This window comes from Oncorhynchus mykiss, chromosome 8 (genome assembly GCF_013265735.2).
Source record: "Oncorhynchus mykiss isolate Arlee chromosome 8, USDA_OmykA_1.1, whole genome shotgun sequence".
Classification (NCBI taxonomy): domain Eukaryota; kingdom Metazoa; phylum Chordata; class Actinopteri; order Salmoniformes; family Salmonidae; genus Oncorhynchus; species Oncorhynchus mykiss.
This window is the reverse complement of record NC_048572.1, coordinates 86,009,255-86,026,372: the sequence shown is the minus strand read 5'-3', so window position 1 is coordinate 86,026,372 and position 17,118 is coordinate 86,009,255. Positions and strand designations below refer to the sequence as shown.

The following is a 17,118-nucleotide window of genomic DNA, read 5'->3' as shown; positions in this document are numbered from 1 at the left end:
TATATCAGCAGGAGAGTAACAACTACCATCTAATTCACAGGGACCTTGTTCATTTTCTAAGCAGGTCCAAAGCCTAGTACAATACTTCAGATAACCCTTCATTGGTGGTAGACTGTAACACTATACCTCAGCTAAAGCCTGTTCAGGGTGATAGACTGTAACACTATACCTCAGCTAAAGCCTGTTCAGGGTGATAGACTGAAACAAGGCTCAAGATTCAAGGCCTGGTTATTTCATGTTTATGAATGTTCGCATTTTACCTAATGAAACCCATAGCGGGTGGTATCTGTAACAAACGGCCTACAAGTTTAGAGGTGACATGTTACCCCAGGATACCTATTACAGGTGGTAAATATAGAAACACAGTAGCTATGTTTACGTCAGGGGAATTTAGCGAAAAGTTGTTATTCCGTTTTAATTTGTTTTGCATTCAGTATGAATCAGATGATTTTGAGAAGAAATAGAGAGAGAGAGGGAGAGAGAGAAGGGGAGAGAGAGACAGAGGGGGAGAGAGAGACAGAGGGGGAGAGAGGGGGAGAGAGAGACAGAGAGGGAGAGAGAGACAGAGGGGGAGAGAGAGAAAGACAGAGGGGGAGAGAGAGAGAGACAGAGGGGGAGAGAGAGAGAGACAGAGGGGGAGAGAGAGAGAGGGGGAGAGAGAGAGGGGGAGAGAGAGAGAGAGAGGGGGAGAGAGAGAGAGAGGGGGAGAGAGAGAGAGAGGGGGAGAGAGAGAGAGAGGGGGAGATAGAGACAGAGAGACAGAGGGGGAGAGAGAGATAGGGGGAGAGAGAGAGGGGGAGAGAGAGAGAGGGGGAGAGAGAGAGGGGGAGAGAGAGAGAGAGAGAGGGGGAGAGAGAGAGGGGGAGAGAGAGAGGGAGAGAGAGAGAGAGAGAGAGAGAGAGAGAGGGGGAGAGAGAGAGGGGGAGAGAGAGAGAGAGGGGGAGAGAGAGAGAGAGGGGGAGAGAGAGAGAGAGGGGGAGAGAGAGAGAGGGGGAGAGAGAGACAGAGAGACAGAGAGACAGCAGGGTATTTGAGGTGTAAACATTTGCAGGTGAATTGATGATGGATTGATGAAATGAGTAATAAATCAAATTCTGAGGGAGATATTTTTCCTCTGCTTCTCTATGAACAGAGCCTGAATGAAAACGCTTGACTTTGTGATTTAACACGACCATTAGATATAACGAGCGTATACATAACCAACTATAGACGGGTTGGTTGTTTAGCAACAAAACCCGGCGTGTGCGCAACTATGGGGGAAAAACAGACAAGGATGGCTTAGATTGTTGATAACATGTAAACTATATATTTAGTCTCCAATGTTTATTGAAAACATAAATACATTTTGACAATGAACACTTGTTGTCTCTCGAATACATCGTTACAGTTGTTGGTTAGCTAGCTAGCTAGCTAATTTTAGCCATATTAGCATAGACGTGACATCGGTCAAAACACTCCTAAACAAGAGACATGGTAAAACTAGCTGAAACGAGCCACCTAGGATTCCAAACATGGCAGCTTCTTGTCATTGTTCCTAGCGATCTGACCGTTCAGATTCATAACAACGCACGCCTTCTGGCCACATCGACACACTCGCATCATTTTCGTGATTTCAGCCAACCCGTCTGTTGACATAGCTGAATTTCCTTTACAGCTCCCTGAGCTCTCTGAGACTGGATCACAATGAATCCTCACTAAACTGCTGTTCACATGAACACACACACACACACACACACAAACACACACACACACACACACACACACACACAGACACACCCTTTGGTAAAGGCAAAAGGGTATTATTGGGCCACTATATGGTTAAAACTATCATTTCTATAAGAAAATTAGGATGGGTGGTCAGTCCTTGCACACATTGCTCTGTCTGTGAATTTGACGGTGGATATATTTCTCCAGACCCATCCCTCAGCTGTTTACCAAAACAGAGGCAGGGTGCCCATTTTGTTATTGTTTGAACTGCAGATTGCTGCTTTAGCGGCAGCATTTTATCTAGCTTGGATCATCATAAGCAATATTCCAGCTGGACAAATTTACATGTCTTGATGAACAGCGAGATGTCTTGATGAACAGGGTGTTTTGTTGGAGTGTGTATAATAGAGGAAAAGTAAGATGAGGTGGTGAGGTGGTGAGGTTAGGTGGTGAGGGGAGGTTAGGTGGTGGTGGTGAGGTGGTGAGGGTGAGGTTAGGTGGTGGTGGTGAGGTGGTGAGGTTAGGTGGTGAGGTTAGGTGGTGGTGGTGAGGTGGTGAGGTTAGGTGGTGAGGTTAGGTGGTGGTGGTGAGGTGGTGAGGTTAGGTGAGGTCACCACCACCACCTAACCTCACCACCACCACCTAACCTCCCCTCACCACCTCACCACCACTGAGACATAGTCAAGACCGAGACCGGGTGGTGGTGGTGAGGTGGTGGTGGTGAGGTGGAGGTGGTGAGGGGAGGTGGTGGTGGTGGTGGTGGTGAGGGGAGGTGGTGAGGGGAGGTGGTGGTGGTGAGGTTAGGTTAGGTGGTGGTGGTGAGGGGACGTGATGAAGTGGGGCGGTGGTGAGGTTAGGTGGTGAGGTTAGGTGGTGGTGGTGAGGTGGTGAGGGGAGGTTAGGTGGTGGTGGTGAGGTGGTGAGGGTGAGGTTAGGTGGTGGTGGTGAGGTGGTGAGGTTAGGTGGTGAGGTTAGGTGGTGGTGGTGAGGTGGTGAGGTTAGGTGGTGAGGTTAGGTGGTGGTGGTGAGGTGGTGAGGTTAGGTGAGGTCACCACCACCACCTAACCTCACCACCACCACCTAACCTCCCCTCACCACCTCACCACCACTGAGACATAGTCAAGACCGAGACCGGGTGGTGGTGGTGAGGTGGTGGTGGTGAGGTGGAGGTGGTGAGGGGAGGTGGTGGTGGTGGTGGTGGTGAGGGGAGGTGGTGAGGGGAGGGGAGGTGGTGGTGGTGAGGTTAGGTTAGGTGATGGTGGTGAGGGGACGTGATGAAGTGGGGCGGTGGTGAGGTGGTTGAGGTTAGGTGGTGGTGGTGAGGTGGTGAGGTTAGGTGGTGGTGGTGAGGTGGTGAGGTTAGGTGGTGGTGGTGAGGTGGTGAGGGGAGATGGTGGTGGTGAGGTTAGGTGGTGGTGGTGAGGTGGTGAGGGGAGGTGATGACGTGGGGCGGTGGTGAGGTAAGGGGATGAGGAGGTGAAGTGGTGAGGAGGTGAGCACTACATTTCCATTTTTAAACAACTAATTGACTTCCATTTAAATGAATCAGATCAAGCCCAAACTGTGCGATGTGGTAGTGAGTTGTGAGTTTCCAACAGGCCAATACACTACATAGTTTAGCGCAGAAAACGTGATAATTAACTCCTATAACCATACTCCATTGCACAAGGAGGGTGAGAAGAGACAGAAGACGTGCGATGGAGAGTGATATAGAGATGTTGCTTCACAAGGTATCTCTACCTGAAAATATATGATCTAAGTGGTTGATAGTTGGTATTCAGCAGTCATAAAAGCCTTATTTACTTTTGAAGAACTACTTAAATAGTGATTATGTCAGACAACATAGGCAGCAGCTCTCTAGAAAAGAGATAATGACTTGGCATCTTTTTGTGCCATTTATGAATGTGTTATTCAATGTGTTTCTCTGGGCTATAGAAGTAAAAGGACAAATTAAATATATTTTTCAATATACATATTTTTTTATAGCTAAAAGGAGTCCTAAAATGTCAAATCTAATTTCTAAATGAACCATAGTATGTATGGCCATCTTAAAACCATTCCATTGATCAGTTTAGAACCCCCCCCCCCCCTGATCAGTTTAGAACTTTTTAAGAATCGATAATGATTCCTACAGTGGTCAGGAGTAAATGGGCATTCACTACCATTATGATACTTGTTTTAATTGGTTTATTATGTGTTGTTACAACATTATAAAAACAATTATAGTAAATTAAAACCAAAAATCAAAAACCGTAATTAGTTTTTTTAATAACCGAAACGAAACCGATCTTAAAGAAGCACTCACACACACACACACACACACACGCGCGACCTAGATCTGAATGACCGTGGATAATCTACTGTCATGTCGTGTGTTATGTTATTGAGGTGTTCTAGTGTTCTACACTGCTAGAATTTATTGCCACTTCATCTGGTGAGATTACCTCAGCGTTCTCTAATGGAACTGACAATAAGAAATTAGTGGAAATGACTGATGCTTGGATGAACTGTCCACCACTCCCCATGTCTCACCTCCAAGGAGCTCTCTCTTTCTATCCACCACTCCCCTGCCTCACCTCCCAGGAGCTCTCTCTTTCTGTCCACTCCCCTGTCTCACCTCCCAGGAGCTCTCTCTTTCTGTCCACTCCCATGTCTCACCTCCCAGGAGCTCTCTCTTTCTATCCACCACTCCTCGTGTCTCACCTCCAAGGAGCTCTCTCTTTCTGTCCACTCCTGTCTCACCTCCCAGGAGCTCTCTCTTTCTGTCCACTCCCCTGTCTCACCTTCCAGGAGCTCTCTCTTTCTATCCACCACTCCTCATGTCTCACCTCCCAGGAGCTCTCTCTTTCTGTCCACTCCCCATGTCTCACCTCCCAGGAGCTCTCTCTTTCTATCCACCACTCCCCATGTCTCACCTCCCAGGAGCTCTCTCTTTCTATCCACCACTCCCCATGTCTCACCTCCCAGGAGCTCTCTCTTTCTATCCACCACTCCCCATGTCTCACCTCCCAGGAGCTCTCTCTTTCTATCCACCACTCCTCATGTCTCACCTCCCAGGAGCTCTCTCTTTCTATCCACCACTCCTCATGTCTCACCTCCCAGGAGCTCTCTCTTTCTGTCCACTCCCCATGTCTCACCTCCCAGGAGCTCTCTCTTTCTATCCACCACTCCCCATGTCTCACCTCCCAGGAGCTCTCTCTTTCTATCCACCGCTCCCCATGTCTCACCTCCCAGGAGCTCTCTCTTTCTATCCACCACTCCCCATGTCTCACCTCCCAGGAGCTCTCTCTTTCTATCCACCACTCCCCATGTCTCACCTCCCAGGAGCTCTCTCTTTCTATCCACCACTCCCCATGTCTCACCTCCCAGGAGCTCTCTCTTTCTATCCACCACTCCTCATGTCTCACCTCCCAGGAGCTCTCTCTTTCTATCCACCACTCCTCATGTCTCACCTCCCAGGAGCTCTCTCTTTCTGTCCACTCCCCATGTCTCACCTCCCAGGAGCTCTCTCTTTCTATCCACCACTCCCCATGTCTCACCTCCCAGGAGCTCTCTCTTTCTATCCACCACTCCCCATGTCTCACCTCCCAGGAGCTCTCTCTTTCTATCCACCACTCCCCATGTCTCACCTCCCAGGAGCTCTCTCTTTCTATCCACCACTCCTCATGTCTCACCTCCCAGGAGCTCTCTCTTTCTATCCACCACTCCTCATGTCTCACCTCCCAGGAGCTCTCTCTTTCTATCCACCACTCCCCATGTCTCACCTCCCAGGAGCTCTCTCTTTCTATCCACCACTCCTCATGTCTCACCTCCCAGGAGCTCTCTCTTTCTGTCCACTCCCCATGTCTCACCTCCCAGGAGCTCTCTCTTTCTGTCCACTCCCCTGTCTCACCTCCCAGGAGCTCTCTCTTTCTGTCCACTCCCCTGTCTCACCTCCCAGGAGCTCTCTCTTTCTGTCCACTCCCCTGTCTCACCTCACAGGAGCTCTCTCTTTCTGTCCACTCCCCTGTCTCACCTCCCAAGAGCTCTCTCTTTCTATCCACCACTCCTCATGTCTCACCTCCCAGGAGCTCTCTCTTTCTGTCCACTCCCCTGTCTCACCTCCAAGGAGCTCTCTCTTTCTGTCCACTCCTGTCTCACCTCCCAGGAGCTCTCTCTTTCTGTCCACTCCCCATGTATCACCTCCCAGGAGCTCTCTCTTTCTATCCACCACTCCTCATGTCTCACCTCCCAGGAGCTCTCTCTTTCTGTCCACTCCCCTGTCTCACTTCCCAGGAACTCTCTCTTTCTATCCACCACTCCTCAAGTCTCACCTCCCAGGAGCTCTCTCTCTCTGTCCACTCCCCATGTCTCACCTCACAGGAGCTCTCTCTTTCTGTCCACTCCCCATGTCTCACCTTCCAGGAGCTCTCTCTTTCTGTCCACTCCCCATGTCTCACCTCCAAGGAGCTCTCTCTTTCTATCCACCACTCCTCAAGTCTCACCTCCCAGGAGCTCTCTCTTTCTGTCCACTCCCCTGTCTCACCTCCCAGGAGCTCTTTCTTTCTATCCACCACTCCTCATGTCTCACCTCCCAGGAGCTCTCTCTTTCTGTCCACTCCCCTGTCTCACTTCCCAGGAACTCTCTCTTTCTATCCACCACTCCTCAAGTCTCACCTCCCAGGAGCTCTCTCTTTCTGTCCACCACTCCTCATGTCTCACCTCCCAGGAGCTCTCTCTTTCTGTCCACTCCCATGTCTCACCTCCAAGGAGCTCTCTCTTTCTATCCACCACTCCTCATGTCTCACCTCCCAGGAGCTCTCTCTTTCTATCCACCACTCCTCATGTCTCACCTCCAAGGAGCTCTCTCTTTCTGTCCACTCCCCATGTCTCACCTCCAAGGAGCTCTCTCTTTCTGTCCACTCCCCATGTCTCACCTCCCAGGAGCTCGCTCTTTCTGTCCACTCCCCATGTCTCACCTCCCAGTAGCTCTCTCTTTCTATCCACCACTCCCCTGTCTCACCTCCCAGGAGCTCTCTCTTTCTATCCACCACTCCCCATGTCTCACATCCCAGGAGCTCTCTCTTTCTATCCACCACTCCCCATGTCTCACTTCCAAGGAGCTCTCTTTCTATCCACCACTGCCATTAGCTGAGAACTGCCTCAACCCACCACCTTTCTGGTTAAGTAACGTCACCTACACTATGCAGTCAGTGTGTCTCCCTGAACACAGATCAGAAAGCCTTGTTGGAACCCAGCTAGGTATAATTACTCTGATGGAGATACAAACTGATAAGTACTGATCCCAGATCAGATAGCCTTGTTAGAACCCATCTTGGCAGAATTACTCTGAAGTTCAATAGCTAGATAAAGAAGGCTAACTTGCTAACATTGCCCATGACTGGAAGTAAGGCTAACGAGCAAGAATCTGATTATGGAGTTTGCATTTTTCTGGTATCGGTCCCCTTGTCCCCCGCCCGGTTTCGGTCTTGACTATGTCTCAGATCTCTTGTCCCCCACCTTGACTATGTCTCAGACCCCTTGTCCCCCGCCGGTCTCGGTCTTGACTATGTCTCAGATCTCTTGTCCCCCACCTTGACTATGTCTCAGATCTCTTGTCCCCCACCTTGACTATGTCTCAGGTCCCTTGTCCCCCACCTTGACTATGTCTCAGACCCCTTGTCTCCCGCCCGGTCTCGGTCTTGACTATGTCTCAGATCCCTTGTCCCCCACCTTGACTATGTCTCAGACCCCTTGTCCCCCGTCTTGACTATGTCTCAGACCCCTTGTCCCCCACCTTGACTATGTCTCAGACCCCTTGTCCCCCACCTTGACTATGTCTCAGACCCCTTGTCCCCCGTCTTGACTATGTCTCAGACCCCTTGTCCCCCACCTTGACTATGTCTCAGACCCCTTGTCCCCCACCTTGACTATGTCTCAGACCCCTTGTCCCCCGCCCGGTCTCGGTCTTGACTATGTCTCAGATCTCTTGTCCCCCACCTTGACTATGTCTCAGATCTCTTGTCCCCCACGTTGACTATGTCTCAGATCCCTTGTCCCCCACCTTGACTATGTCTCAGATCTCTTGTCCCCCACCTTGACTATGTCTCAGATCCCTTGTCCCCCGCCTTGACTATGTCTCAGACCTCTTGTCCCCTTGCCTTGACTATGTCTCAGACCCCTTGTCCCCCACCTTGACTATGTCTCAGATCCCTTGTCCCCCGCCCGGTCTCGGTCTTGACTATGTCTCAGACCCCTTGTCCCCCACCTTGACTATGTCTCAGACCCCTTGTCCCCTTGCCTTGACTATGTCTCAAACCCCTTGTCCCCTGCCCGGTCTCAGTCTTGACTCTGTCTCCCCCCCCTCCTGTCTTGTCTTCACTCTGAGTTGATTTGCTACGGTCTTGGTCTTGAATAAGTCTCGTTTTAGGTGGTCTCGAACACAATGCTGTATAACAGATTGAATAAAGATTGAATTTGTTATTAAAATGCTTTGTGGGTCTGTGTAATCTGAGGAAAATGTGTCTCTAATATGGTCATACCTTTGGCAGGAATTTTCTGCTCTCTCCTTCCTCCTCTCCCTAGGCAAGACAGTGACTAGGGTCTGGTTTCAATGGACTCTTTTTCTTAATAAAATACAAAATAGCAAGACGAAGGTCAGAGAGGTACATGTTTAATGAGTGCATTTCGCATATGACTAGTTTGCATCAACAACCTTAACTAAAACTACTGTAAAGGTTGTGACGTTCTGGAATGTCTGCCTTCGTGATTTGTTGGGAGAGTTTGAGACTATCCTCCCCCTCTCATTCTTAGCAGTGGCCAACAGGAGAGGACAGAACAAAGAGAGCTCTTATAATTTTCCAATAGCCTCCTCCAGTGCCGAGTCTGTATCTTATAGCGTTTGAGCCCTACGGTGTGTAGTGACCAGAGAGCTTATCGTTTTCCAATAGTCTCCTCCAGTGCCGAGTCTGTATCTTACAGCATTTGAGCCCTACGGTGTGTAGTGACCAGAGAGGGTTATCGATCCTCATAAGGTCATGTTTTGTTGTCAAATAACCACCACTGGAACCAATGAGAGGTCCTGACCTTTGTATTAATACCTATCCATCCACTACTGCTGCTGTTCCTCCATATTAGGATGTTAAGGTTGATTTGTTATGATGGCCCCTGTATCCACCCATGCAAAAAAAACATCTATAGCAAGACGAGTGACAAGTCTGGATTGGGGAAGTGTTTCTCAGGTCTCCAGTCTACCTCCAGTGGCTAGATAATACAGAGCTATTATTGGTGATAAAGACGGTATATCCTGCTCAGATGACTTGACCAATAACCTCCCTGAGGGGTAGAAGTCATCGTGAGCCAGTCCATAAGAAATACAATAATAATAAGATGGAATTGAGCTGAACTGCGTCCGCAGCACTTCAGTTTATTTTCCGTTTATTTTTTATTTATTTTGATGTCATCGTGCCGTGGATCTCGGTTCACTCCTGCTCGAGAGGGGAAATTGTTTTTTTTTCATTAGCCATGGACAGTTTGGGTATTTCATTGTGTCTTTGAATAAGGCTTCAGGGAAGCACACACGCACATACACTTATGTCTCTGAAGAGCACTCATCCCAGTGTCTGGCCATGACATCAAATGAAATACAAATACAAGAGGAGCTTCACGCTCTCGTCATGAAAGCTCTCTCTCTCTCTATTCAATTCAATTCAATGGTCTTTATTTGCATGGAAAACATAGAGTATGTTGACATTTCCAAAGCAAATGGAACAAAAAGGGAAATAAACACTGCAATATTTCACCTAACGGAGATGGCAGTTTATCAATGTCTGATTTGTTTTTAAATTCTTTGTGGGTCTGTGTGATCTGCAGGAAATGTGTCTCCTAATGTGGTCATACATGTGGCAGGAGGTTAGGAAGTGCAGCTCATAGCCTGTCTTCTCTTGAGAGCCAGGTCTGCCTATGGCGGCCTCTCTCAATAGCAAGGCTGTGTTCACTGAGTCTGTACATAGTCAAGGATTTTCTTAATTTAGGGTCAGTCACAGTGGTCAGGTCTGTGTACTCTCTGTTCAGGGACAGATAACATTGGAATTTGAGCAGTTTTTGGGGGGGTTGATTCTTTCCAGTGTGTCAAATAGTTATCTTTCTGCTTTCTCGTGATTTGGTTGTGTCCAAATCTGTTTCTGTCCTGGGGCTCTGTGTGGTCTATTTGTGTTTGTGAACAGAGCCCCAGAACCGGCTGGCTGAGGGTCCTCTTCTCTAGGTTCACCTCTCTGTAGGTGAGGGCTTTGTGGTGGAATGTGTGGGCATCACTTCCCTTTACGTGGCTGTAGAATTGAACAGCTCTTTTCTGGATTTTGATCATTAGCGGGTATAGTCATAATTCTGCTCAACATGCATTTTTTGGAGAATTTCTGTTTTACACTTAGTATATTTCTTGCTTTATTACTTGCCGAGTCTCGATTGGGTGTTTGTCCTATTTTGTGAATTCTCGGTTGGCGAGTGGACAACCACATAGAGCAGTGGGTTTGATATTTGATTTAAGTATTTTTAGCCAAATCCTAATTGGGATAAAATTTATTTTTTTTATGTTCCTTTTAAAAGAATAGAAGGCTCTATTTGCCTTGCCTCTTCGATCGTTTACAGCCTTGTGGAAGTTACCTGGGGTGTCGATGTTTAGGCCAAGGTAGGTATAATTATTTGTGTGCTATAATATAATCTAATATATACGGTTGAAGTCAGAAAATTACATACACCTTAGGCATTTAAACTCAGTTTTTCACAATTCCTGACATTTAATCCTAGTAAAAGTTCCCTGTCTTAGGTCAGTTATGATCATCACTTTATTTTAGGAATGTGAAATGTCAGAATAATAGTAGAGAGAAAAATTTATTTCAGCTTTAATTTCTATTAGTATTTGATAGCATTGCCTTTAAATAGTTTAACTTGGGTCAAACGTTTCAGGTAGCCTTCCACAAGCTTCCCACAATAAATTGGGTGAATTTTGGCCCATTCAACCTGACAGAGCTGGTGTAACTGAGACAGGTTTGTCGGCCTCCTTGCTCACAAGTGCTTTTCCAGTTCTGCCCGTACATTTTCTATAGGATTGAGGTCAGGGCTTTGTGATGGCCACTCCAATACCTTGACTTTGTTGTCCTTAAGCCATTTTGTAACAACTTTGGAAGTATACATGGGGTCATTGTCCATTTGGAAGACCCATTTGCGACCAAGCTTTAACTTCCTGACATGTCTTGAGATGTTGCTTCAATATATCATCGTTTTCCATCCTGATGATGCCATCTATTTTGTGAAGTGCACCAGTCCATCCTGTAGCAAAGCACCCCCACAACATGATGCTGCCACCCCTGTGCTTCACGGTTGGGATGGTGTTCTTTGGCTTGCAAGCCTCCCCCTTTTTCCGCCAAACATAACGATGGTCATTATGGCCAAACAGTTCTATTTTTGTTTCATCAGACCAGAGGACATTTCTCCAAAAAGTACGATCTTTGTCCCCATGTGCAGATGCAAACCGTAGTCTGGCTTTTTTTAATGGCGGTTTTGGAGTAGTGGTTTCTTCCTTGCTGAGCAGCCTTTCAGGTTATGTCAATATAGAATTGGTTTGACTGTGGATATAGATATTGTTGTACCTGTTTCCTCCAGCATCTTCACAAGGTCCTATGCTGTTGTTCTGGGATTGATTTGCCCTTTTCACACCAAAGTACGTTCAACTCTAGGAGACAGAACGCGTCTCCTTCCTGAGGGGTATAACGTCTGCGTGGTCCCATGGTGTTTATACTTGTGTACTATTGGTTGTACAGATGAACGTGGTATCATCAGGTGTTTGGAAATTGCTCCCAAGGATGAACCAGACTTGTGGAGGTCTACAATTTATTTTCTGAGGTCTTGGCTGATTTCTATAGATTTCCCCATGATGTCAAGCAAAGAGGCACTGAGTTTGAAGGTAGGCCTTGCAATACATCCACAGATACACCTCCAATTGACTCAAATTATCAGAAGCTTCTAAAGCCATGACATCATTTTCTGGAATTTTCCAAGCTGTTTAAAGGCACAGTCAACTTAGTGTATGTAAACGTCTGTCCCACTAGAATTGTGATACAGTGAATTATAAAGAAATAGTCTAAAAAAATTGTTGGAGAAATTACTTGTGTCATGCACAAAGTAGATGTCCTAACCGACTTGGCAAAACTATAGTTTGTTAACAAGAAATTTGTGGAGTGGTTGAAAAACAAGTTGTAATAACTAAGTATATGTAAACATCTGACTTCAACTGTGTACTGTATGTGATAAATATTATAAATAATGAACAGTAGCAGCGGCGTATGTTGATGAGTCAACAACAAAAAAAATATATATATATATTGTCGATATTTATTAGGTTAATAATCGGCTATTTAGCAGGCTTATGTCTTGAGGGTAGACTCTGTTCAGGGTCCACCCTCTACAACTGGATCCTGGACTTCCTGACGGGCTGCCCTCAAATGCTAGCGGTAGACAACAATTCATCCTCCACGCCGACCCTCAACACTTGAGGCCCCCCCTCAGGGCTGCTTAGTCCTGCTCCTGGTACTACCCGTTTACCAAGACCCAAAAGTGTTCTCTATGCTACCGCACGGCAAGTGGTATCGAAGTCTGCAACCAACCCTGTACAGCTTCTAACCCCAAGCCATAAGACTGCTAAATAGCTCATCAAATGGCTCCACCTGCGTTTACCCTTTTTTGAACTAACTCTCTTGCACTGACTCTACCCACACACACACACACACACACACACACACACACTACATCACACAAGCATTTTGTTACACCCGCAATAACATCTGACAAAAAAAAAAATGTGTCTGTGACCAATATAATGTTATTTGATTTGACAGCTAACCTTGTGGGAACACACAATTCAGTCCCATTCAAAATCTTATTTTCCCTAAACCTAACCCATACTCTTACCCTAACCTTAACCCTGACCCCTAAACCTAACCCGTATTCTTACCCTAACCTTAACCCTAACCCCTAAACCTAACCCGTACTCTTACCCTAACCTTAACCCTAACCCCTAAACCTAACCCATACTCTTACCCTAACCTTAACCCTAACCCCTAAACCTAACCCATACTCTTACCCTAACCTTAACCCTAACCCCTAAACCTAACCCATACTCTTACCCTAACCTTAACCCTAACCCCTAAACCATACTCTTACCCTAACCTTAACCCTAACCCCTAAACCATACTCTTACCCTAACCTTAACCCTAACCCCTAAACCTAACCCATACTCTTACCCTAACCTTAACCCTAACCCCTAAACCTAACCCATACTCTTACCCTAACCTTAACCCTAACCCCTAAACCATACTCTTACCCTAACCTTAACCCCTAAACCTAACCCGTACTCTTACCCTAACCTTAACCCTAACCCCTAAACCTAACCCATACTCTTACCCTAACCTTAACCCTAACCCCTAAACCATACTCTTACCCTAACCTTAACCCTAACCCCTAAACCTAACCCATACTCTTACCCTAACCTTAACAGTAACCCCTAAACCTAACCCATACTCTAACCTTAACCCTAACCCCTAAACCTAACCCATACTCTTACCCTAACCTTAACCCTAACCCCTAAACCTAACCCATACTCTTACCCTAACCTTAACCCTAACCCCTAAACCTAACCCGTACTCTTACCCTAACCTTAACCCTAACCCCTAAACCTAACCCGTACTCTTACCCTAACCCCTAAACCTAACCTGTACTCTTACCCTAACCTTAACCCTAACCCTAACCCGTACTCTTAACCTAACCTTAACCCTAACCCCTAAACCTAACCCGTACTCTTACCCTAACCTAACTCGTACTCTTTCCCTAACCTTAACCCTAACCCCTAAACCTAACCCGTACTCTTACCCTAACCTTAACCCTAACCCCTAAACCTAACCCGTACTCTTACCCTAACCTCAACCCTAACCCCTAAACCTAACCCGTACTCTTACCCTAACCCCTAAACCTAACCTGTACTCTTACCCTAACCTTAACCCTAACCCTAACCCGTACTCTTACCCTAACCTTAACCCTAACCCCTAAACCTAACCCGTACTCTTACCCTAACCTAACTCGTACTCTTTCCCTAACCTTAACCCTAACCCCTAAACCTAACCCGTACTCTTACCCTAACCTCAACCCTAACCCCTAAACCTAACCCGTACTCTTACCCTAACCCCTAAACCTAACCCGTACTCTTACCCTAACCTAACTCGTACTCTTTCCCTAACCTTAACCCTAACCCCTAAACCTAACCCGTACTCTTACCCTAACCTTAACCCTAACCCCTAAACCTAACCCGTACTCTTACCCTAACCTCAACCCTAACCCCTAAACCTAACCCGTACTCTTACCCTAACCCCTAAACCTAACCTGTACTCTTACCCTAACCTTAACCCTAACCCTAACCCGTACTCTTACCCTAACCTTAACCCTAACCCCTAAACCTAACCCGTACTCTTACCCTAACCTAACTCGTACTCTTTCCCTAACCTTAACCCTAACCCCTAAACCTAACCCGTACTCTTACCCTAACCTTAACCCTAACCCCTAAACCTAACCCGTACTCTTACCCTAACCTTAACCCTATCCCAAAAACCTAACCATAATCCAAACCCTAACCCTCACCCTCAACCGACAGTAATTTTAACCCTAATACTAAATTCTAACCTTAACCCTAAACCCCTTAGAAATAGCATTTGACCTTGTGAGGACCAAAATTAATATCCCACATTTGGTCAAATTTCTGGTCCCCACAAGACTAGTTAAACATGTCCACACACACACACACACACACACACACAATTACCACTGCTCCACATATGGTGTTGCTACAGCTCAGTCTATTATCTATCCTGTTGCCTGGTCACTTTACCTGTGCCTTTGTGCAGATTGCTACCTCAATAACCTTGTACCCCTAAACATCAACTCAGTACTGGTACTTCCTCTATGTAGCCATGTTATTACCTGGTACTCCCTGTATATAGCCATGTTATTACCTGGTACTCACTGTATATAGCCATGGTATTACCTGGTACTCACTGTATATAGCCATGATATTACCTGGTACTCACTGTATATAGCCATGATATTACCTGGTACTCCCTGTATATAGCCATGTTATTACCTGGTACTCCCTGTATATAGCCATGTTATTACCTGGTACTCCCTGTATATAGCCATGTTATTACCTGGTACTCCCTGTATATAGCCATGTTATTACCTGGTACTCCCTGTATATAGCCATGATATTACCTGGTACTCCCTGTATATAGCCATGTTATTACCTGGTACTCCCTGTATATAGCCATGTTATTACCTGGTACTCCCTGTATATAGCCATGTTATTACCTGATACTCCCTGTATATAGCCATGTTATTACCTGGTACTCCCTGTATATAGCCATGTTATTACCTGGTACTCCCTGTATATAGCCATGTTATTACCTGGTACTCCCTGTATATAGCCATGTTATTACCTGGTACTCCCTGTATATAGCCATGTTATTACCTGGTACTCTGTATATAGTCACGTTATTACCTGGTACTCTGTATATAGTCACGTTATTACCTGGTACTCTGTATATAGCCATGTTATTACCTGGTACTCCCTGTATATAGCCATGTTATTACCTGGTACTCCCTGTATATAGCCATGTTATTACCTGGTACTCCCTGTATATAGCCATGTTATTACCTGATACTCCCTGTATATAGCCATGTTATTACCTGGTACTCCCTGTATATAGCCATGTTATTACCTGGTACTCCCTGTATATAGCCATGTTATTACCTGGTACTCCCTGTATATAGCCATGTTATTACCTGGTACTCCCTGTATATAGCCATGTTATTACCTGGTACTCTGTATATAGTCACGTTATTACCTGGTACTCTGTATATAGTCACGTTATTACCTGGTACTCTGTATATAGCCATGTTATTACCTGGTACTCCCTGTATATAGCCATGTTATTACCTGGTACTCCCTGTATATAGCCATGTTATTACCTGGTACTCCCTGTATATAGCCATGTTATTACCTGGTACTTCGTATATAGCCATGTTATTACCTGGTACTCCCTGTATATAGCCATGTTATTACCTGGTACTCCCTGTATATAGCCATGTTATTACCTGGTACTCCCTGTATATAGCCATGTTATTACCTGGTACTTCGTATATAGCCATGTTATTACCTGGTACTCTGTATATAGCCATGTTATTACCTGGTACTTCGTATATAGCCATGTTATTACCTGGTACTCTGTATATAGCCATGTTATTACCTGGTACTTCGTATATAGCCATGTTATTACCTGGTACTCCCTGTATATAGCCATGATATTACCTGATACTCCCTGTATATAGCCATGTTATTACCTGATACTCCCTGTATATAGCCATGTTATTACCTGGTACTCCCTGTATATAGCCATGTTATTACCTGGTACTACCTGTATATAGCCATGTTATTACCTGGTACTTCCTGTATATAGCCATGTTATTACCTGGTACTCCCTGTATATAGCCATGTTATTACCTGGTACTCCCTGTATATAGCCATGTTATTACCTGGTACTTCCTGTTTATAGCCATGTTATTACCTGGTACTCCCTGTATATAGCCATGTTATTACCTGGTACTTCCTGTATATAGCCATGTTATTACCTGGTACTCCCTGTTTATAGCCATGTTATTACCTGGTACTTCCTGTTTATAGTCATGTTATTACCTGGTACTTCCTGTTTATAGCCATGTTATTACCTGGTACTCCCTGTATATAGCCATGTTATTACCTGGTACTCACTGTATATAGCCATGTTATTACCTGGTACTTCCTGTATATAGCCATGTTATTACCTGGTACTTCCTGTATATAGCCATGTTATTACCTGGTACTCCCTGTATATAGCCATGTTATTACCTGGTACTTCCTGTTTATAGCCATGTTATTACCTGGTACTTCCTGTTTATAACCATGTTATTACCTGGTACTTCCTGTTTATAGCCATGTTATTACCTGGTACTTCCTGTTTATAGCCATGTTATTACCTGGTACTTCCTGTTTATAACCATGTTATTTGTTTACTTGTTATTGTTATTCATTATTCACTGTGTATTTATTTACTGTTTCAATATTTCTACTTCATATTTTTTTTTTACCTTTAACTTGGTCTTTATATTGATTTGTATCTTTAACTCTGCATTGTTGGAAAAGGACCCGTCAGTAATCATTACACTGTTAGTCTACACCTGCTGTTTTACGAAGCATGAATTTCAACATCAGATCAAGCAATTCCCTTTCAGTTAAACATGAAGTCTGGTTTGAATGTGTTTTGGCTGTATCACAATCTCATGATCATACTGCTATTT

At 45.5% G+C, this 17,118-nt stretch overlaps 1 protein-coding gene across 2 annotated transcripts in view; it reads left to right on the top strand.

The window, feature by feature from the left end:
* The window catches only part of LOC110530824 (netrin-G1-like), a 141,889-nt gene that overhangs the window by 23,338 nt on the left and 101,433 nt on the right, over window positions 1-17,118 (top strand). The gene's annotated exons all lie outside the window — the stretch shown is intronic.